The sequence below is a fragment of the Microtus pennsylvanicus genome, chromosome 11, assembly GCF_037038515.1.
Source record: "Microtus pennsylvanicus isolate mMicPen1 chromosome 11, mMicPen1.hap1, whole genome shotgun sequence".
In the NCBI taxonomy this organism is placed as follows: Eukaryota; Metazoa; Chordata; class Mammalia; order Rodentia; family Cricetidae; genus Microtus; species Microtus pennsylvanicus.
In genome coordinates, this window is record NC_134589.1 from 20,207,445 (window position 1) to 20,231,067 (window position 23,623).

The following is a 23,623-nucleotide window of genomic DNA, read 5'->3' on the forward strand; positions in this document are numbered from 1 at the left end:
GGGCCACCTGGGAGCACTGGTATCCATTAAACCTGGGCTTTTTCTAATTCTGTTTGATTTGGTCTGATTTGGATTACTGCATTGGCAGAGAGGTTTGACAGGACAGAAAAACTTTACAGCTTTCTCAAGGAACAGATGCCTGAGATTTCCAGGATGGCAGTTAAAAGGATGTTGTTTCACCCATACGTCCCACCAAGCATAAGGCCATCAACTCCCCATGTCTTCCCTTGCCAACAGGAAGTAGCCAGATTTGAACCAGAACCCATATATCCAAAAAGGCTGGGATATTTAGCTGGGGACTCTGCTTTGCCTCCACTTTGCCCTCTCTAGAACCCACCCTCAGAAATCCCACCATCAGTGGCTCCTCTGGAGCTGTCAAAGACAGTACATATATAGTATTTAAAACCCCCTCCTTCAGAGCAGAAGCATGATTTCTCTCCTACTTTCTTCCCAGAGAATCACCTGGGAGTTTCTTTGCTCAGATTAAACCTGGTCTTATTAATTTGGCTTGATTTGACATATTGCATTGGCAGAGAAAGCCACTACCAGGACTTCAAAATACTTCTCAGAAAGGGGAAACCAAGGCTGCCTCCATAAGCAGCCACACTAGAATCCCAAAAGCAGGAAGAAAAATGGGTTCCTTAGAAGATTGATGGAGGATGCTCATTGGTTAAATAAAAAGAAACTGCTTGGTCCTCATTGGTTAGAAGATAGGTGGGAGGGGTAAACAGAACAGAACGCTGGGAGGAAGAGGAAGTGAGCTCAGACTCCACGGCTCTCCTCTCGGGAGCAGACGCCTCAGAGAGACGCCATGCTCCCCGCTCCCAGGAAGACGCAAGCTATGAAGCTCCTACCCAGGATGGACATAGGCTAGAATCTTCCCGGTAAGCGCACCGAGGGGCACTACACAGATGATTAGAAATGGGCTAAATTAATATGTGAGAATTAGCCTAGAAGAGGCTAGATAGAAATGAGCCAAGCAGAGATTAAATGAATACAGTTTGTGTGTTGTTATTTTGGGCATAAGCTAGCCGATCAGGCGGCTGGGGTGTTGGGGACGCAGCCCCGCAGCTCCTATTACTACAGAAGATGGTCAGAAAAATAAAGAGGGACCCAGATCCTGCTCCATCATGCATGAAGCATATGAGGAAAGAAGAAATCCTTTCTTTCTTCATCTACAAGGCCCGTGAGACTGAGAACATGCCTCCCCATATGAAACTCCTCAGTGTGCAATTCTGTGTTATACCAGTAGATTCTAAGAAATCAAAAACGATGAGCTGGTATCTTAACCACAATGCTGACAGTCACCTTAAGATTGCCTGGTGATGAAGAATGGTGAGAAGTACGGCTTCTATGGTGTGGGAAGTCCTTCAGTCTATGTGTTGCTTTTATTGATTAATTAATAAGGAAACTGGCTTGTCCTGATAGGGCAGAGTAGAGCTAGGTGGGGAAAACTAAACTGAATAATGGGAGAAAGAAGGCAGAGTCAGAGAGAAGCCATGAAGAACCACCAGAGACAGACATACCAAAACTTTGCTGGTAAGCCACAGCCACATGCCGATACACAGATTAATGCAGATGGGTTAGTTTAGGATCTAAGAGTTAGCCAGAAACATGCTTAAGCTATTGGCCAAACAATATTGCAAATAATATGGCTTCTGTGTGGTTATTTCAGGGCTGAGCAGCCAGGAACAAACAAGTGGCCTCCTACTACACTTCTAGAGTCAGCAAGACTCAAATTTTTGATCTGTAACTTTCTACTGATAGGATTAAGACAACCTCAAACTTACAAGTTCCCTAGTAACATTTTCCTCACTTGAATGAAAGAGAATGAAAATGTGAGAGGCGTCTAAGAAAGGCATGCCCGGAAGAGGTGCTCAGCAGTAGTGCCTTCCTATGTCCAATGAATCAGGGTCAGGAATTCCCTGGAGATGGAGGTGGTGTGATGAGGAGCTCTAGCACTTCCAGAGGGAAACGGAGTTCTGTCCAAAGGAGTCTACTGAAATTAGAAACCAACTTCAAGATAAACAAGTCGGGCAACCTTTAATCTCAGCACTCCAAGGCAGAGGCAGACAGGCCTCTGAATTTGAGGCAAGCCTGGTCTTAAGAGAGTTCCAGGTTGGCTAGGGCTGCACAGAGAAATCCTGTTTGGAAAAACCAAACAGACGAACAACAACAAAATCACAAAAAGCTGAATTGACAAGTTTAGCTCCTATTACAAGGGAAGAAAAACCTCCCAGAAAATTACATGCAAAGCCCCCAAGAGCTTCTTCATGTATCAATGGTATAAGCCTGTGTCAGGAGCCAGTTTCCTCCTAAAATCATTACAGGAACCATCACCCTGGGGAGTCTGCAGAGAACCCCACACCCCTAATTGTGTTAAGAATGGTTCTATTGACAGAGCCTACCCCACACCCAAATTGGCTGTTAATGAGAGCTATCTGTTAGCGGAACCCACCCCGCATTCTAAACTATCTAGAGAACTAGGTGTGTCAACTTCCAGGCCTACTGTGACTTGACCGAAGATAACCTCCTGCCTACGTGACCAACGAGGACCATGTAACCAACGTGAACCACGCGGCAAGAGCCCAGAACCCTGTGCCCATCCCCCAACTCCTTACCCTATAAAAAGCTGTATCTCGTCCCTAATAAACGGAGGCTTTGACAAACTTTGCATGGCCTTCTTCCTGTCTCCTAGCCCATATCTTCCAGGTAGTGCCTCTCCGGGATCCTGGAATAACTGAACTGCCAGGCGGGCTACTAACCCTAGACTAAGTGGCCCGCCCAAGGCAATCAACAGTGGCGCCCGAACCAGTGACTCGGAGCACGATTAACTATCGGACGACAACGCGCAGTCCCGGGACAACAAGAAGAAAACAGAAGGTTCTGCGGCTGTAGAACTCGGACAGATCTGCAGGACAAGGTAGGCGCATGCTCACCGTCGTCCAAAAAGATATGGGACTTTCAAGGGAAGAGAAATTTATATAGGAATTTAATCAATCAATCAGGGAGAGAGGAGTAAGAGTCAAAAACAGAGATTTATGTGTTTGATTCATGTGTTTGCTTTATGTGTTTGCTTGCGGGCTCAAAAGGGAGTCCCTCGAGATGCGAGAAGTTAGTGTACAATCCACACAGCTACGCCTGCCAAGCAGGCTGGCTGCTAGGGCTAGAGAGCCTATGTCTTTAACCCCCTGCCATATGGAGCAAAAGCTGACAGGCAGGTTTGCTATACAGGAATCTAGATTCAAAAAGGTGCAGCTTCATTTAGGACAGTAAATATGCTTCTTTTCCATTTTAAAAATCTTGCTTCTTGGTCAAAAATCTTTAGTTTGTAGGTATATAAGTTTATATCTAAGGTAGATTAATTTCAGCACTGTGTTTCTGTAGGAAAGTTTTAAAATCAAAGATTGTGATATATTCAGAGGATTTTTAGAATTGTTTAGGCTATCCTGAGTTTTTATTTCTTTCGTATAAGGTTGGGGATTGTTCTTTTGAGTTCTATATTGTTCTTTTGACTTCTGTAAAAAGTTTTGCTATAATTTTAATGAACATTTACATTAAAATCTGTGTATAAATTCTGTGAGGAATGTTGCTATAATTTTTAATGGACATTTACACTGAATCTGTAGACTGCTTTCAGTAAAATTGTCATTTTTGCTGTGTTTCTTCTGCTTTCCCAAGAAAGTAGGGGATCTTTCAAGATTTAAAGTTCTTATACAAATTTTTCTGTCTTTACGGCCCGCTCTTGGGTGGGAGTCGTACTGTTTCAGCTTGAGGTCCTTTCCTGCTGCCAGGTGTGGCTTCAAGGTGGAATGCTGAGACTCAGGCCTCAGGCCTCTTAATTAACTTTATCAAGGGCCAGAGTTATACTCTAACAAATGATAATGGTTAAAAATAAAAAACATTTCCGCCTTCACAGGCAGAGATGACAGGACCCAAAACTTCTGTCCTGTATTCTGTATTTTATGGTATTCATGGATATTTAAAAGGATGATGTCTCATTTATCCTAGATGTAAAAGAGGTACATCTGGGTTATTTTCAGATTCTAGGCTATGATAAAATGGTTCTGCTATGGGCATGGCTGAGCACGTGTCCTTGTGGTTTGGTCAAACATCTTTGTATTTAGGCCCAAAAGGGGTATTGCTAAGTTTTGAGGTAGATATTTGCCTAATTTTAAAAAATAGACAAAATGAGGGTCCCTCAATGCTGGGGAGACTCTCACTTGGGTCTCTGGATGGCAAGGGCCTGGAGACCATCCTTGCTGAGGTCGCACACGTGGCCTTAGTTGGTGGGGGAGGATGTTCGACCCCCAGTGACCAGGAGAAAGAATTTTTTGAGGAAAGGGGCCACACCACAGTGGTCCAGGAGGGTAATAAATTCCAAAAATCCTATGGTGGTTGCAGGAGGACAGCTCTCCTGCCTTGGGACCACTCCCAAGGTTGTAATCCCCTAGTTCCTAAAACTACTGTGATAATTGCAGCTGACAAACCTGTTTTTCGAGGTTAAGGTCTGACTTTGTCTTCAGCTGGTTCCTGGTGCAGGGTCGCTGAAGCGGCTGGCCCTGGATTTTTGATTCTTCTCTTCCTGCTGGGAGAGTCAGGTTCATCCAGGTTTTTCAATACTAGGTATGATCCAAAAGTGGCTGTGCCAGTATGCACTTCCAGCACCAGTTTACACGTCCAGCAATAAAAGTTTTTTCCCTACCCACATTTTCTTAAGCATAAATTGTTAACAATAATTTTTAATCTTGGTCATTTCTACAAGGATAAGGTAAAATCTCGGAGTTTTGGTTTGCATTTCTCTGATGGCTAAAGGATGTTATGTTTGAAAGTTTTTTAAGTGTCTCTCAGTCATTTTTAAGTTTGTCTGTTGAGAGTTTTCAGTTTAGGTCTATAACAAATATTTTTTGGGATTAAAATTTTTAATAACTAATTTCCTGAGTTCTTCATATATTTTTAAAATGGATTTATGATAAGTAAAGATCTTTTCCCACTATATATAGCCTTGTTATACAAAAGTTTCTCAGTTCAGGAGATTTATGGTTTCTCCAAATGTTTATGCCACTGAGGCTATGTTTGAGATGTGGCAAAGTGTGCTTCAAAAAATTTTTCTCTGTGAGATTCAACATAATTTTTATATGCTGAGGCCTTTGGCTCATTTAAACTTAAAAAGTTTTGTACATGGAGATGGATGTAGATTTATTTTCATTTTTCTACATGTTGGTGTCTAATGAGGCCAGCATTATTAGTTAAAATGCTTCATTTTTCCATTTTTCCTATCTGCAAGGCAGACTTAAAACTTAAGAGGAGGATAGCTTAAAAACCTTTAATTAGATATACAATGGTTAAAGCCCTAGTTATAATATTCTTATGGAAGACCTTTAGCCGCTAGGTAAAATTCTTACAAAAAAAAACAGTTTCCAAGAGAGAGCTTATCAGAGCTGCTTAACAGGTACTCAAACAGGTAAAGTATACAATAATCAACAAATGCAGTATATTAATTATAATTCAGCTATGGCAAATGTGTATATTAAATGTAAAACTTATTCTACAACAGTTTTATAAAAAATGCTGTTTATGGCTAAACCTTCTCAGTTTTGCCAGTTAAGATATTAAACTCTTAATTTAAAACAGTAACCTGTCTGATACAAAAGGGCAGGATAAAAGCTGAAAAATGGTTTGACAAAATATTGACTATGATCAATGCTTCTTATACTAAATAATAGATTCATTGATAATTTTAAGATTGATTCCTAGACAATTGTGTTTGCTCAATTCAAAGGCAAAAACAATAATCTTTTCCCAGATCATTGCTACAATTCACACAACTGTATTTTGCTAATGTTATAGCAAAAAAATCCCTTAAAGGATTTTATGCTAAATTTTACAAATGGCTTTTCCAGTGGAAGAGCTGCATATATGGCTAATAAAAAAGAAATTGTGGAGCGTAACAAGGCTCCTTGAAAGCAACTCATAAAAGGTTACAAGCAGATCCTAACACAAACGGATCTGGTGTGATAACACCAAGCTAACCTTTGCTAAGGCAAGGTGGAAAAGCCCTTACAATGCATTATGAAAAAACCCGACCTATTTATATTTGGGGTCGAGGATATGTTTATGCTTTTTTCACAGAAAGAAAATAAAAGCTGGATCTGATGCTGTCGAGGCTACAGATGCCCAGAGAGGAGTTCCAGAGGAGACTGGGGAGAGGTCCTTGGTCCGGCCTTTCCTGCCCCCAAGGAGAGGAGTGCCTGATAACAGAACCTGCTACACCACTCTGCAGGGTGTCAATTCTGCCCCTAGAGAGTCCAGGGAGACCCGCCTGAGATAAGTGCCAGGATGTGCTTCAGATAGCTGACTCCAGCTCACCTCACCCAGGAATCCCACCTGCCCTAAAGCACTAATGCTGAGCTCCTTCTGCAGTTTGAATTCTGGTTTGCTTTGAAACTAAGATGCAGACTAAACATCAGACAGTTTTAATCTTTGGGACACAAAACTCATTTTAATTAAAATATTAACCTTTCTTCACTTAAGAAGGGGGAAGATTAGGGTTCCTGTCACTGTTGCTCAGAGACTGGAACTGGTGGTATTTGATAACAACAATGTATGTCATTGTACTCTTACTGCATTTGAACTGATACTTATAACTGCTTATAGATGTTGGGAAAAGTTTGACACACGCTGTAAAGTGTTTGGATTTAATACATATGTTAAAAATTTTAGATTTAGATCCCTTTTACACTGCCCTAATTGTTGGCAGGCAGCACTCATAATCTTATTGTGGAGTAGGCATTTAGGAAGGAGGATACCTAAGGCCAGATAAAAAGGTGAATACTGGGTTTGGAAAATGCCCTTTCTTCTTGTCTGGAAGATGGAGTTATTGGTGCCCAAAATTATATCATTATATTTTGTTTGAGGAGCTCCTCACAGTCTTTTCATTAGTTATAGACACAGGGGCCCAATGACGGGAGTTAGTGTGGATCCTCGCCTGAACAGCACACCATACAGAGGCTGTACTGGCCGGCTCAACAATGGCATGGTGCCAGGCATGAGGAGTGCCCTCCACATGGCCTAAGACAGGGTCGACCTGTGATCTGTTTATTTTAAATCTCGCTAGATACCTTTCATTTGAGGAGCTCCAAGGACGGGTGACTTGTGGCAGGAAATCCCCCAACCTAAGACAGGATACTGGGAATCCTAAGACGGGTAAGGGGGATAAAGACCTGGTCCCCACTCGACCTAAGAATCATAAGGCACCCCTCTGTTCCCAGGAGAGGTAAATTGCTTCACCATTCGAGAGGAGGGTCTCTCCTTGTCCCAGTCCCTTCTCCTTTAGATCTGACACCATGGTTGGACTCTGACCTGGGATGCCCTTCACTTAATAGCTGCCTGTCTTTATAAAAGAAAGGGGGATCTGTCAGGAGCCAGTTTCCTCCTAAAATCATTACAGGAACCATCACCCTGGGGAGTCTGCAGAGAACCCCACACCCCTAATTGTGTTAAGAATGGTTCTATTGACAGAGCCTACCCCACACCCAAATTGGCTGTTAATGAGAGCTATCTGTTAGCGGAACCCACCCTGCATTCTAAACTATCTAGAGAACTAGGTGTGTCAACTTCCAGGCCTGCTGTGACTTGACCGAAGATAACCTCCTGCCTACGTGACCAACGAGGACCATGTAACCAACGTGAACCACGCGGCAAGAGCCCAGAACCCTGTGCCCATCCCCCAACTCCTTACCCTATAAAAAGCTGTATCTCGTCCCTAATAAACGGAGGCTTTGACAAACTTTGCATGGCCTTCTTCCTGTCTCCTAGCCCATATCTTCCAGGTAGTGCCTCTCCGGGACCCTGGAATAACTGAACTGCCAGGCGGGCTACTAACCCTAGACTAAGTGGCCCGCCCAAGGCAATCAACAAGCCTGGACAAGTAGATCAAAATCAGTTTCAATGTTTTACCCAAAAATTGGACGTAAGAATAGTAATACTATAAGAGTCTAGCAAAAGTAAAAATGAGGTATAATGTCTAAGTATTTGCTACGTGCCAAACACTGTTCTATGAAATTTCAGCACATTATCTTATTTGTATCAATACTTTATATGGTACCAGGAACATAATAGGCACCTATTATTAAAGTGCAAGGTACCAGAAAACAGTTTCAGGCAGAGGAAGAATTTCCAGGATTACAGGAGAAAGGTGTCTTGCTACACCAGTGGGGGGGAAAGATGCAACAGGGAGAGGAAAAGTCAGGTGTTAGGTGTGACCTCTAAAAACTGCTGAATGGTTACAAAATAAATATTCTACCTAGATCACCCCAAAGGACAGACCTAGGATGCTCTTTTCATCTTTAATGTTTGTGCCTCTCAATGTGAGAAGCAGCTGCCAGGATCCTATGTGAAGCAAAGGGAGGGTCATGTCCTAAAGAGAGCAAACTTTTGGATATGAACAACTTCCTACAGAAAATCAATAACAATGGACCAGGACGAAGTACTGGGGTGTTTCCATGACAGAATGGCAGCCCAATTACCCTCAATAGTGTGGTCAGTTACTCTGTAGGTATTCTCAAAAGTAAACAAATATTTTGGTAGGGACAGAACTTAGATTTTTTTCTGTTTTAGAGTGTATCTGTTTTTCGGCACAGTGTTGACAGGCATTAGAGAAGCCAGCATGTGAATAATGTGAAACTTTTCTGTTTGGGGTTTTCTTCAGTTTGTAAAACCATGGGAATTTGTATTGTTAAAACAATTAATTCACTAAAAGAATTTTAAAAAGCCACCAGTCTGGACCTGTGTAGGTAAATGAACAAGCACACTAAAGTCAGCAGGGAAAATACACTTACCATGTAGATTGTCAACCACTATTGGGTTTTTGTAACATTTTTCATATGAAAGAGGCATGATTCCTATTGTCAATAAAACAATGGCACTTAACTAATGAGCTTTTGGTGTGTCTTTGTCCTAGATTTCAGATTCAAGAGCATCTGACCCTGCTTCCCCCTCCCCCCTCTGTTTCTCTGCCTGCCCTCACTTCTCCCCCTTCTCCCCTTCCCTTTCCCCTCTATAACCTACTAAATAAACTCATGCCTAAACTCTCTCTGCATGGCCTATGTCTCTGTATATCCCCAGCCCAGGCCCCACGCCACCTACCAGGGGATCCGCGGAAGCCTTGGGTGACTGGTCCCCCAGCACCTCTTTATAAATGATAAAGTCAGGGCTTGTCAGTAACATGGAGGCTGTATCCAAGTAGGTATCTGGAACCAGGGGTGAATATGGATCTTGAGAGGTTATTGACCAGTATTATTATAGTCAAGGGCCTCATCCCAGGCTTTGGCATCCATCTTTGGAATATTGGGCAGAAAGTTCCACTTCAAGCCCCCTCCCCTGGGAGTTGCCTTAGTCCAAACTACACCTCCAAGAAAGGCCACCAAATGGTAACCCTTCCCCAGAGTAGGTCAAGACCACTCCCACAGGCTACTTAAACTGGCCCCAGAAAATGAATATGTGATCTCCGGGTTTCTTGTGGTCTACCCTTCTCTCTCTCTTCCTTTTGCCATGCTTTCCTGGTGCCACTTGGGAGGCATTACATTAAACATGAGCATCTTTTATTTGGTCTAATTTGGTCCAATTGGAATTAGTTGCGTCAGCAGAGAGGCTCATCTAGGAAATATTCCCAACAACTATCTAATGGGAAATAATAATAACATGCAGAGTTTATTAATATAGAAGCTGCTAAAGCCCCCACCAGGACTTTGGTACTTGGCTTAGGTTTCATTCAGCCCTAGACAAACCTACTTTGGCTGGGATCTTTGTACAGACTTTTGTAATGCAGGGAGGACAGAAGTTCAGCTTAACAAACACTGCAGGAACTGTGTGCAGAAACAGAATTCCTGGTTTCTCCCTTGGCAACTTGCCTTTGGAAAGATGCAAGAAGCTTGTGTCCCAATGCCGGCAGAAGGCCCTTGCTCCACCAGAAGCCATGCTTATCACCAGAACTTCTGCATCAGAGGAGGATTCGCTGCTGGACCAGAAGCCAGACCTCCAGCCCCCAACTCGGATGGAGATCCTCTTCTCAACCACAGGGCACATCAGCCAGAAGACCAGAGAAGAAACAAAGCAAGGAACAAAATGCCCATCTCACAAACACAAAAATCAGCACCTAGACCTATAATCACCCTAAACTCAAATGCCTAGACACTAGTGTAAGAAAACAACCAAAACAAGCCAGGGTAATATGTCACCACCAGAACTCAGTTATCCTCCTACAGCTAGCCCAACACAGCTAAAGCAGAATAAAATTACCTTAAAACCAACTTTATGAAGATGATAGTGGTCCTTAAGGAGGAAGTAAATAAATCCCTTAAAGAAATATAGGAAAAAGCTGGAGAGATGGCTCAGAGGGTAAGAGCACTCGCTGCTCTTCCAGAGGTCCCGAGTTCAATTCTCAGCAACCACATGGTGGCTCACAGCCATCTGTAATATAATGAGACCTGGTGCCTTCCTTGCCAGCAGTAAATTGTATGCTTAATAAATAAATAATTTTTAAAAAAAGAAATATAGGAAAACACAAACAAAAATTGAAGAAAATGAATAAACTCATTAAAGAATGTCGGGAAAAAAGGTGAAACAAATAAAATAGTTCAAGAGCTGAAAATAGAAATAGAAGCCATTAAGAAAACACAAACCGTGGGAATTCTTGCGGTGAACCCACAAGAATTACACAGTAAAGATACAGCTGACAGATCTATTGGACTATCCACAGGGAGTGTATATGTACACGTTCACTTGGAGTAACCCATTTTTACAGAGCAACAGGGACACCTGTTTTTTTGATAAGTCACTATTAATTCTGTGGAAATCTTGTGAATTTCTGCATTTCTGCCTTCTATAGTATCCCAGCAGTGTATAAACCTGACTTTTCCTGTAGGGCAACCAGATACCTCCCTGCCACACCATGAAGCCATGGTGTGAAAAGCACTCATTCAGTCAAAACCTTTGTTCTCACAGCTAAAATCTGCTCTCCCACAAACTTTCTTTATTGACAGAACTCACTGATAAGAAAGGAGCCTCACACAGGAGGCAGTATGTCTGCTCTAACAGCAGACTCAGGAAGGTGTAATCTACTGATCTTCTGCTCTGAACTAACAAATTGCTAATATTTTGTATTTACACTTCACCTTGGTTTCAACCAACATAGGATCATAGCCCAGAAAATTAATGTTTATACAGAAAAAAAGGCCTGAGTTGCAAAAACTAGCTTCACAGAAAAAAAAAAATCTCACCAGGGCACCCTGCTGGAGTCAGAAACAAGATCCCCAGAAGAGATTCCTTTTAACTCAACCAGCTAGATGTTAATGCAAATCAAGCCCACAGGTAAGTATAGGCACCATAGAGCCTTCACTGCCATGCTCCCTCTGAGATGTAAAGCTCCTCCTTGCCAGATCCATCGGTTTCTGCGACTCTGTGAAAAGTATGCTGGATACTATTGTCAACAGCCTACGGAACTGCTAACTTGTCTGTATGCCCATATAAACTGAAAGCTTTGTGGAGATCACCCCTTACACTGCTGCATCTTCTTGCTACTTCTTCGTTCCAAGGAATAAAGAACATGTAATGGTAACATATGTAAGTTGATTTATTTCATTTATCCTAAGATCCAATTAGTCAGGTTTTCGTTGCCATAGTGAATCTTTCTGGACCCTGAGAGATTTAATGGTCATAATCCCAAAATAAACCTCGATAAATTCTGGAAATGAAACAGGAAATACAGAGGCAAGCTTCACCAACAGAATATAAGAGATGAATTTCAGGCATCAAAGATATGGTAGAAGAAACAGATATATCAGTCAAAGAAAATTTAAATCTGAATAATTCCTGACACAGAACATCTAGGACATCTGGAACACTATGAGAAGACTAAACCTAAGAATAATAGGAATAGAAGAAAGAGAAGAATCCTAGCGCAAAGACCCAGAAAACATTTCCAAAAAAATTATAGAAAAAAAAAAACTTTCCTAAAGGCCATGGCTATAAAGGTACAGAAAGTTTCAGAACACCAAATAGATTGGATCAGAAAAGAAACTCCCCTCATCACATATGAAACAAAACACTAAACTTATAGAACAAAGAAAGAATATTACAAGCTACACAAGAAAAGGGTTAAGTAACTATTATATTTGGGGGCCTCATCCCAGTCTGTTGCGGGAGGTCCTCCCGCTCCTCCAGCCTATAGCCGCTGAGAACCAGCCCGTTGGGGCGTGGTCTCTCTCCCTTTAAAAAAGCAGCCACTTCCCTCTCCTCTCTCTTTGCACTTCCTGCTCCCCCGCGACTAGACTCCCTTCCTGGTTGCGCAGAGGGCTGGGACGGTGATCTGTAAGTTTTTTCCCCTTTAAATAAATACCACCCTATTAATCATAATTCCAAACTGTTGTGGCATTGTTTATGACTTACGCCTTCAGTTGGCACCCAACATTTGGTGTTAGGACCTCTCCTTACCCCGCTCGGCTGCCGGCCGTGAGTTCGGCTTGGCGTGAGCCTCCCTTCCTCAGCCATGGCCTGTGCCTTGCGGCGGCTTTGGCGGCCACTTTGTGGCCTGTGTCTTGTGCGTGGAGCCAGCAGCTTAATATAAATCATCACGCGCTGGCTTTTCTTGCTGCAGTTCTTTATATTTTCTCTTTAGACACCTCAGATTGACTTCCAGTCCCCACGCACCCTATCGTCTGCCTCCCCACGTGGATTTAAACTCCACAGGCCTGCGTAGTCTCTGCCTGCGTGCTTTGCTCTTTTCTGAGTCATTTTTAAATCTCCCTTGCAAGCACAGCTCTTAAGTGGCTCGAACCAGAGCACGCGGTTGCTGAAAGCTGCAATTCCTCAGGGTGACTCTGTCACGTGGAGGCATAAGCGGCTTCCAGGTTGCTCTTCTCTACCCCTGGATTCTGGGTTTTTGGTTCCGTCTCTGGAATTGATTTAATTACATTTACTTTGTTGAGAAACTTGCATTTTCCAGTTTTTAACATCTACTAGGGCACTGAAACAGGACCCCGTTTTCATCGCGACTCGGCAATAGCGCCACATGCTGGATAATAGGTAATATGGCAGTTTTCGTTTCCAACGCAAAGTTTACTGCTTTGTTTTCACTAATACAATGGATTAATAAATTTATATTTACTAATACAATGGATTACATCATACAAGGTTTATATGATTATGGGGATACCTTAATTTGCTTGTTACTAGGTTTCAGTTTTCCATATTCTATCATTAAGGAAGAATAGGGCACTCCTAAGAATGATAGAATCTTTACAAACTAATAATGAACAGAAGAATATGGCACTCCTAAGAACGATAGAATCTTTACGAACTAATAATGAACAACTAATTGACAGGATTAAAATTATTGAAAATCAGAGGTTATCTGAACAAGTGGATACTATGACAGACAAAATTGACTCTATATCCAAGGGTATTAGAAAGTTACCTGAAAGGGTTCAGGCTGTTGAATTTGACCTTCAGATTTTATCACAAAGTTTTGATAAGGTAACAGACAGAATGTACCTCCAAGATGGGAATCTAGATGATATACAAGAAAAGTTTAAGGAGGACATGTTATCTTTGAAGGAAAAAATTAAAGCTTTGGAACCACAGGTGCAGAATGGGGACCAAAAAATTGATACCTCAGTGAAATCACTGGAAATATATACAGGTCAGGAGATTCAGGATTTAAGAGAGACAATGATAAAAAGATTTGAAAAGATTGGAGAAATTATTGCAGCTGGTGAACAGAGTAAGGAGGCACAAGGACAGGATACAATGCCTCCACCAGCTATTAGAACTGGCTTACCCAGGGTTCTAGCGACATACCCTATACTTAATTCTGACAAAGCGTCAACTTCTAAAGGCTCAAAGGGAGTCAGAGAAGGTAGATGGGCGCCAATAGCAATGAATGATCTGAAAGAAATTAAGCAAGCTGTTGTTAATTTTGGCTTGCACAATGCATATGTAAAGGAAATGATAAGGACTTGGGCTTCTAATGCTAGAGCTACCCCCCTATGATTTCCATCAGTTAGTGTCTGCAGTTTTACATAATGGACCTTCCTTGATGTTTGGAATTTATTTCAGAGAAGAATCCAAACATATGGAACAACAAGAAAGAGCAAAAGGTGTTGAGGTTTCCCAAGATCAAATTCTTGGTGTAGGAGAATATGCTGATCCACAGGTCTAAGCTCTTTATGACGATGAAGTACTGTGTCTATGTCACCAAGCAGCTTTAAATGCTTGGAACAGGATACAAGATCCAGCAAAAAGGGTTGAATCATATACCAGAATTAGGCAGGGACAGAGAGAAAACCCTTTATTGACTTTTTGCAAAGATTAATTAAAGCTCTGGACATAGGGGTAACAGACCCAGAAGCTAGACGAATACTTCTTGAATCTCTAGCTTTTGAGAATGCAAACATAGAATGCAAAAAGATAATTGGGCCTTTAAAGACTAGATCAGCACCTATGGATGAATGGATTCAGCATACGATGAATGTTGAGACATTTAGCTATAATGATGAATCTTGGGTAGGAGAAGTGATTTCCAAAGCAATGAGGAGACATCAAACTGCCAGGTATTTTAATTGTGGTAAATTAGGACATTTGCAAAGGGATTGCAGGCAAAGAATTTCTAGGAATAATATCTCTTCTGGGAATGACAAAAATAGGAGACCTCGGCCTTCAGGTATATGTAGGAGATGTGGTAAAGGCAGGCATTGGTCCAACGAATGTAGGTCAACAACAGACAGACGGGGCAATCTGATATCATCGGGAAACTCTTTGGGGGGCCTCTCGCAGGCGCCCAAGCCAACAGTGGCCCAGTCATTCCCAGTCACAGTGGAGAACGTGCCTCACCAAGAAAATTAAAAGCTCCAATTTCTGCTGTAAAAAGTAATACTGGTCTAAATGATAAATTACGTGCGGAGGATGAGTAAAAAAACCCAGTAGGACAAAGTAAACGTATATTTTGCCAGACTTCTATTAATGATCAAAGACCAAAGCTAAGAGTCTGTATAAATGGCACTTTTATTGAAGGCTTATTAGACACAGGTGCAGATTTAAGTATCATTACCCCAGAATCTTGGCATCCCAATTGGCCTCTTCAAGAGGTAGATGTTCAGTTCCTGGGAACTGGAACCCTATGTCGTGTAAAACAAAGCACAAGATGGGTTGAATGCATAGGGCCCGAAGGGCAAATAGGAAGACTAAGGCCATATATAGCCAATATTGCCATAAATTTATGGGGCCCTGACCTGCTACAGCAATAGAATACCCAGATTAACATTCCTGTAGTTCCAGGAACTCATAATTCTGGGAAGGATATGATGAGGTATTATGGAAAAAGGTCACCAGCCATTCAGGCTGTACAAGAACATACAGCAAATACCAAACCTTTAGAAGTACCAACAGCCCTACCTTTAAAATGGCTAACTGAGAAGCCAATATGGATCAAACAGTGGCCTCTAGCTGAAGATAAACTACAGGCATTGGAACAGCTGGTGCAAGAGCAACTAGATGCTCACCATATTGAAGAATCAACCAGCCCTTGGAATTCTCCTGTGTTTGTTGTAAAAAAGAAATCTGGTAAATGGAGAATGGTGACAGATCTAAGAGCTGTCAACAAAGTAATTCAACCTATGGGCCCACTACAATCTGGAATTCCTTTGCCTTCTCTGTTACCAAAAGGATGGCCTCTTATAGTTATTGATTTGAAAGATTGTTTTTTCACTATACCGTTACAAGAAAAGGATAGAGAAAAATTTGCCTTCACAGTGCCTACTTATAATAATTCTCAGCCTAATAGGAGATATCAATGGATTGTCCTCCCACAGGTTATGCTCAATAGTCCTACATTGTGCCAATATTTTGTAAGTAAGCCATTGGAAATAATTCGTAAACAATTCCCCAAGTCCATAATTTATCATTACATGGATGACATCTTGTTATCTGATTCAAATAAAGATACTTTAGAAAGGATGTTTGAAGAAGTAAAGAAAGTCTTGCCGCCGGGCGGTGGTGGCGCACGCCTTTAATCCCAGCACTCGGGAGGCAAAAGCAGGCAGATCTCTGGGAGTTTGAGGCCAGCCTGGTCTACAAGAGCTAGTTCTGGGATTGGCACCAAAGCTACAGAGAAACCCTGTCTTGAAAAACCAAAAAAAAAAAAAAAAAAAGAAAGTCTTGCCTAGGTGGGGATTACAAATTGCCCCTGAAAATATTCAAAGAGGAAATTCTATTAATTACCTAGGTTACAGAATAGGGTTAGAGAAAATTAAAACGCAAAAGGCACAAATTAGGAGAGACCGGTTAAAGACTCTTAATAACTTCCAAAGATTGTTAGGAGACATTTCCAGTCTACGACCAGCTGTTGGGATAACACCTGATCTAATAGTTCATTTAAACAAAACCTTAGATGGTGATAAAGATTTGAGTAGTCCAAGAAAACTGACAGCTGAAGCAGAAAAGGAACTGACAATGATTGAGGAAAAATAACAGGAGGCACATGTGGATAGGGTGAACCCAAATCTTAGCTGCATCCTAGTCATATTGCCTTCCAAATTTCTCCTACAGGGATTCTAATACAGAAGGAAGATATTATTTTAGAGTGGATATTTATACCTAATAAACCAAGCAAAAAATTAAAAACTTATGTGGAAAAAGTCTCTGAATTAATTATAAAAAGTAAGCTGAGACTTCGTCAACTAGCAGGTATAGACCCAGCAGAAATTATAGTGCCTTTTACTACTGAAGAAATAAAAAAGTTATGGGAAGACAATGAACCGTGGCAAAGAGCTTGTGCTAATTTTTTGGGAGAAATTAATAGCAACTATCCCAAAAGTGGTAGACTTAACCTCATAAAAAGAACTTCTTGGATTCTTCCTAGAATTGTACGTGATGCTCCAATAACTGGAGCCCGTACTTTCTATACTGATGCAAATAAATCAGAGAAAGCAGGTTACAAGTCAGATGAATTGAGTAAGGTGGAACAAAGCCCTTATAATTCTGTCCAGAAGGCAGAATTACATGCCATTCTTATGGTGCTAAGGGATTTTAAAGAACCTCTTAATATAGTTACAGGTTCACAATATGCAGAAAGAGTTATCTTGCATATTGAAACCACTGAATTTATACCAGATGACACAGAGTTGACTTCATTGTTATCCAGGTACAAGACATAATCAGGAACAGGCTTTGTCCGATGTACATAACACACATTCGGTCCCATACAGGTCTGCCTGGTCCTCTAGCCCAAGGCAACGCTGAGATTGATCAATTATTGATTGGAAGTGTGTTGCAGGCCTCAGAATTTCATAAGAAGCATCATGTCAATAGTAAAGGCCTAAAGAAAGAATTTTCCATTACTTGGCAACAAGCTAAGGACATTATAAAGAGATGTCCTACTTGTTCTTTCTATAATCAAACACCGTTGCCTGCAAGGAGTAACCCAAAGGGTACTAAGAGAAATGAAATCTGGCAGATGGATGTGTTCCACTTTACAGAATTTGTTAAATTAAAATATGTACACCATACCATAGACACGTATTCAGGTTTTCAATGGGCTACTGCCCTGAGCTCAGAAAAGGCTGATTCAGTAATCACACATTTATTGGAAGTTATGGCTATCATGGGTATACCTGCACAAATAAAGACAGATAACGGTCCAACATATGTATCTAAGAAAATGAAATGCTTTTTTGATTATTATAATATAAAACACATTACAGGTATACCAAATAATCCTACCGGTCAGGTAGTTATAGAAAGATCAAATCGTTCTATAAAGGATATGCTGAACAAACAGAAAGGGCCCGAAAATACCCCCAGAAATAGATTACATAATGCTTTATTAACCTTGAATTTTCTTAATGCTAATGAGAAAGGAACGACAGCAGCAGAAAGACATTGGATAATGGAAAAGTCTGCTGAACTAAATCAACCGATTTATTTCAAAGATGTGCTGACCTCTCAATGGAAGCCAGGAGATGTGCTACGTTGGGGAAGGGGTTTTGCTCTTGTTTCCACAGGAGAAGAAAAATTGTGGATACCATCAAAATTAATAAAGTTTCGATCTGAAGAGGAAAAACCTCTTGGAAAGGAGAAATGACAACTCATCCACAATGATGATATTCATACAGGTGGTAAGAAAAACATACAAAATGGGGGCAGGGTTCTGTTCTTATCTCCACAGGAAAACACTCATCTTTGAAAAATTCAAGGGACCCTGGATGTTTGGATACTGACAGATGGAAAAATACCTGCCCAATAGGAAATATCAAGAAAACTGAATGAGTTGTGTAAGTAAAATATATTAAAAAATATTTCTAAATTTATAAAGCTGGTTTTGAAGTTGGACTCTGGCTCAGTCCCTCTCCAATTCCAAGCCTGTTAGTAAGAGAAAAACCCAGAGTTTCTGGAGTTTCTGTCTCATGTCCAGAGCCATGATATGGGACAGAAAGAAATACGAGTTTAGAAAAAATCTTTGCTTTTCTTCATATCTATCATACTTTTCATTGAATATATCTATCACGCCTTTCAGTGACAATATATATATATATATATATGTATGTATGTCTATATATGTCTGTATGATTAATGTTTAAGTTTTTCACAATGAACAATGAGTTTTTTCCTGAAGTGACATTTGAAGTTTCCAGGAAGAAGATGGGGCCCCATAACAACAACTCCACCTGGCTGATATGACGTCATGATACTGATAGCGCTACTACAAGACCTGCTTTGGGTACCAGCTGCACAAGACAGTTCCAACTTGGTTAGCTGAAATGGTGCACATCTTATACAACATTTTGGTCAGACCTGCACAAACTACTCAGAGACTATTGGCAATTTTAAAAGACATTGATCTTGAAATTTAACCATCATTTTACTTTCACAGAATCCCCCAGAAAGAACATTGCCCCCATGACAGCTGGAAGTAATTCTAGAGGACAATGTCCCCTCTCCCAGTAAAGTTTGCCCTTGGGTTTAGGGACATCATTTAGGGGTTGATTATAATTAGTATACAATTGAGGGTTGGGGGAGGAATTTTATAAGCTCAGGGATCATTTTGAAAAAAAAGAAGGATGATGGGATAATAGATTTGCAATTGTGAGTTACTGCTTTTAGACAAACATATTGGTATAGATTCTTGTATATTGATACAAAGTTAAATTATATTGACTATTGTATGCATGCATGTTTCTACCTCTGTTTAAAACATTTTTTATGTATTGACATATATTTTATTGACATATATATTGTATATATTTACCATATTGCAGTGTACATTTCTACCTCTGATTAAGATACTTATATAATGTTTGTGTATTGATATATATTTACCTACTGCAATGTATATTTGTACATTGTTTATATTTGGAGGTCATTGCCCTCATTTGTTTCACAGTCGTTTATTTTCTTAGTCTTTAAGTTAGATAGATATTGCGAATTATATAGATTAATAGTCATCTAAGTTTGTCATATATAATTAGACTAATCAGGTTCTTTAGATATATAGAGATTATACTCAGTATACATAGATAATCTTCAACTTCTTCAAAGAGATGTAGAAAATGGCCTTTAATCTAACTCAGAGTTTTGTGGTAGTGAGACACAATTGCTCCTGGCAACACCGCTCTATTCCCGAGAGAATGTTGAGCACCAAAGACACTCCACCTGGAGCCTTTCTTTTTGGCAGAACTGGCCTTTGGGCAAAGAAATGCCCATACCTCAACCACTGACAGAGATACAGAGCATGCATCAATGGATAAAACAGGACTGTCATATCCTGCCAAGACAGGGTAAGATAGTTTTGAAAAGTTGCTTGCCTTTGAAAATGGTATGTCAGTTATCTTAGGCCTTAGCCAAAGTTGGTTGCTTCAACGCTGCAAACATGACCTTGGGTGATTGCCCAGGTAGCTACTTGTCTCTGTGATCTGTTGCATGTTTTGGAAGTTGTTTGATTGAACTTCTTAATTACTCAGGTAACATTATTTCCCTTCTCAGATCTTCAATGGGGTTGAAGACTATATAAATGTAGTTACTTTTCTCTCATGACTTGGCCAAGTTATTTATTATACAAGACTTAAGTTAGTTAGAATAGGATATTTGTACTTATTGTATATAATTTCATAGTAGGTTTAGAACTCTCTTACTTAAACAAAAGGGGGAGGTATTGCGGGAGCTCCTTCCACTCCTTCAGCCAATAGCCGCTGAGATCCCATTGGGGTGTAGTCTCTCTCTCTTTAAACAAGTGGCCACTTCCCTCCTCTCTCTCTCTCTCTCTCTCTCTCTCTCTCTCTCTCTTGCTTCCAGCTCCACTTCAGGCAACTAGGCTCCCTTCCGGATTGCGCAGAGGGCTGTTGTCTGGGACGATGAGCTAAAGTTTTTCCCCTTTAAATAAATAACCTTTCTATTAATCCTAATTCCAAACTGGTGTGGGATTGTTTGTGATTTATGCCTTAACCAGGGCCTCACACATGATAGGCAAGCTCTTTACCATTGAGCCACATCCACAGAACACCTAGACTTTTAATGAAAAGAGATAAAAAAAATAAACTCCAACAATCCTAGCTAATGGTAAGGTATCCTATAGCTTCAAAATCAATTAAGACTTATAAAGGGACTACTAGATATTGGCATTTTATTACATACTAAACACACGAAACTCAGTCAATGTAATCCACCATATAAACAAACTGAAAGAAAAAAACCCACATGATCATCTCATGAGATGCTGAAAAGGCCTTTGACAAAGTACAACACCCATTCATGATAAAAGTCTTAGAGAGATTAGGGATAAAAGGAACATACCTAAACATAATAAAGGCAATTTACAGAAAGCCTGTCGCCAACATCAAATTAAATGGGGAGAAACTCAAAGAAATCCCACTAAAATAAGGAACAAGACAAGGCTGCCCACTTGCTCCATATCTATTCAATATAGTACTTGAAATGTGAGAGGCAGCAATAAGACAACTAAAGGATATCAAGGGGATACAAATTGGAAAGGAAGAAGCCAAAGTATTGCTATTGACAGACAATATGATAGTATACATAAGCAACCCCAAAATTCTAGTAGGGAACTTCTACAGCTGATACACAGCTTCAGCAATGACTCCTAGGAATGGGAAGTATGGACCCTGAACCAGACATCTTCTCTAACCAGGCAAAGCTTCCAGAATCGGAACTGAGATGGCAACCCAGACACAAAACCTTTGACCTACAATCTGCCCTACCTCCAAGATGTGCTGAGTTACTGGTAGCACAGAACTTATCAAATTGGAGAATGACTGGTCTAATTTGAGACCTATACCACAAGAGGGAGGCCACACTAGATACTGCCTAGATGGCTAGAAACCAGAGGCTGTGTTGGGAAAAAAAATCAATGAAATGATTACTAACGATATTCTGCTATACTCATAGATCAATGCCTAACCCACTGTCATCAGAGAGGAGTCATCCAGGAGCAGATGGGAGCAGATGCAGAGACACACAGTCAAACACCATTAAAACCCCACAGAAGCGGGGTGGAGCGAGAGGGGCTGAGGACAGGAGAACACAGTACACAGAGTCAACTAAGCAGAGCTCATAGGAGATCACAGAGACTGAATGAAAAAACATGGACCCTGTATGGAACTGAGTTAATTCCTCTGCACATACATTATGGTTGTGTAGATGGGCATTTTTGTGGGACTCCTAAGAGTGGGAGTGGGGGTGTCTCTGATTCTTTTGCCTTCTCATAAGTCTGCCTCCTCAAGTGGGCATAAAGTGAGGCTTTATGGCTACTTTTGTTGCAAATTGTTATGTCATCTTCGGTATATATCCACAGAAGGACTGTTCTTTTATTATTTTTTGAAGGGAAAGTAGATCTGGGGGACAGCAGGGGTTGGAGCAATGGGAAGAAACTCCCTTATCTATTACAAAGAGTGGAGGGAGAAGAAACTATAGTCAGGATGTAATATATTAAAAAAGAATAAAAGAAAAAAACATGAGAAGGAAGATGAGGAGAAAAAGGAGAAGAAAAAAAGAGGAAAAGGAGGAAGAAAAAAGAAAAGAAAGGAGGAGGAGAGGGAAGAAAGAAGAGAAGAAGAAAAGGAGGAGGAGGCGGAGGCAGAAGAGGAATAAGGCAGACGATAGAAGGCAGAGGTAGAAGGCAAAAGCAGCAACAGCAGCAGTTTGTAGCCTACCATGAGAAAGATTTCCTGAAGAAAACTCCCTTATCTATTATAAAGAGTTGGGTTGTTGGATCCTAACAAAGGAGTCCCATTTCCAGCACATACTTGGGTTGTGTCCACTGTTGTCAAGTTGGTTTTTTTTTAAATGAGTTCTCACTATCCTGCCCAGGTCAGCCTTGAACTCCTGGGCTCAAGACTTCCTCCCTCCTCAGCATCTGAGCAGCTGGGCTTACAAGCACACACTATGCTTGCCTCACTGAGCCAATCTGTGATGGTGACTGAATTCTGAGAGGTACCATTGTTCTATTCAGATAACACGATGTGACTATCAATGTCCAATACCAGTTAGCTCTGCTCATCTCATCACAAGGAAGCAAACTCCCTTTCTGCCAAGATGAACACAAACTAGAGATAACAAGTCCATGCGCCCGCATGAGTCTTTTCTAACCAGCCAGACCCTCTGGTTCCTTTCCCCCAAGTTAGGAGTCAGCAAATCGTTCTGCAGAGGGGAGACTGCTACAAGGAACATTTACAGAACAGTTCATCCAGCCCCGGAACATCACAAACCCGTCCTCCCATGGGAACCAACTGTGAATCTGGGTTTCTGACCTACCAGACAGGTTACAGCCGCCCAAACTCAGATCCAGAGCAGAAAATCCCTCTTGAGTTTATACTGAACGTCACACAAAGTGGGATTTTTGCTTTGTTTTGTTTTTGACACGAGTCTATTATTAGTCCAAGAATCCTTCCAATTTATGATCCTCCTGCCTCTGTTTCCTGAGTGCAACTGCTGGTATTTAAGCATATGCATAATGCCTGACAAACACAGATTTTTAGATAAAAGCTAATAAAATTCACTTTCTTCTTGAGGAAGAAAAGTATTATATAGAGCCAGGATAGAGCAACATATTTTCTTTATGGATATTTTCAACCATATAGCTTAATGCAGATACAGATGCCCTCTTATCCAGGCTGTCAAGGTGCCTCTTACCCACAGATAATGCATGACTTCAGAGGCATATGCATCCTGAGAAATAATGTTCTGGATAAGGAGAGGAGAAGTCCTCGGGCAAATTTTCAGCTTTCCATTTCTGGGAAAGCACCTCTACCTTTTGCTCCCTGGAGGAGTTGGTGTTAATCTTTGCTCTTTGCACCTCTATGTGGCATCCATTCAAGCAGCTGGGAACTGTGCATGGGAGAGGGAATCAGAGTGAAACTCACAAGCGGGTTCCCAAAAACAACATCACACATCAGAGCCACAGCACGAGGGCGCCATGACGATACCTATCAGTGTTACTCACGTGGTGTTACTTGTGGTGCCCGTGCTGAAGGTCAGGATGAGGAAAGCTCATCGTGTCCTGTAATTTACACAAGTCTCCTGCCCTCCTGTGCCTTAGTGTCCTCATTGGAAAAGAATG

At 41.1% G+C, this 23,623-nt stretch overlaps 1 protein-coding gene across 3 annotated transcripts in view; it reads right to left on the bottom strand.

Moving 5' to 3' along the window:
* Nucleotides 1-23,623, bottom strand: part of LOC142859965 (uncharacterized) — a 95,116-nt gene that overhangs the window by 44,955 nt on the left and 26,538 nt on the right. The window lies entirely within an intron of this gene.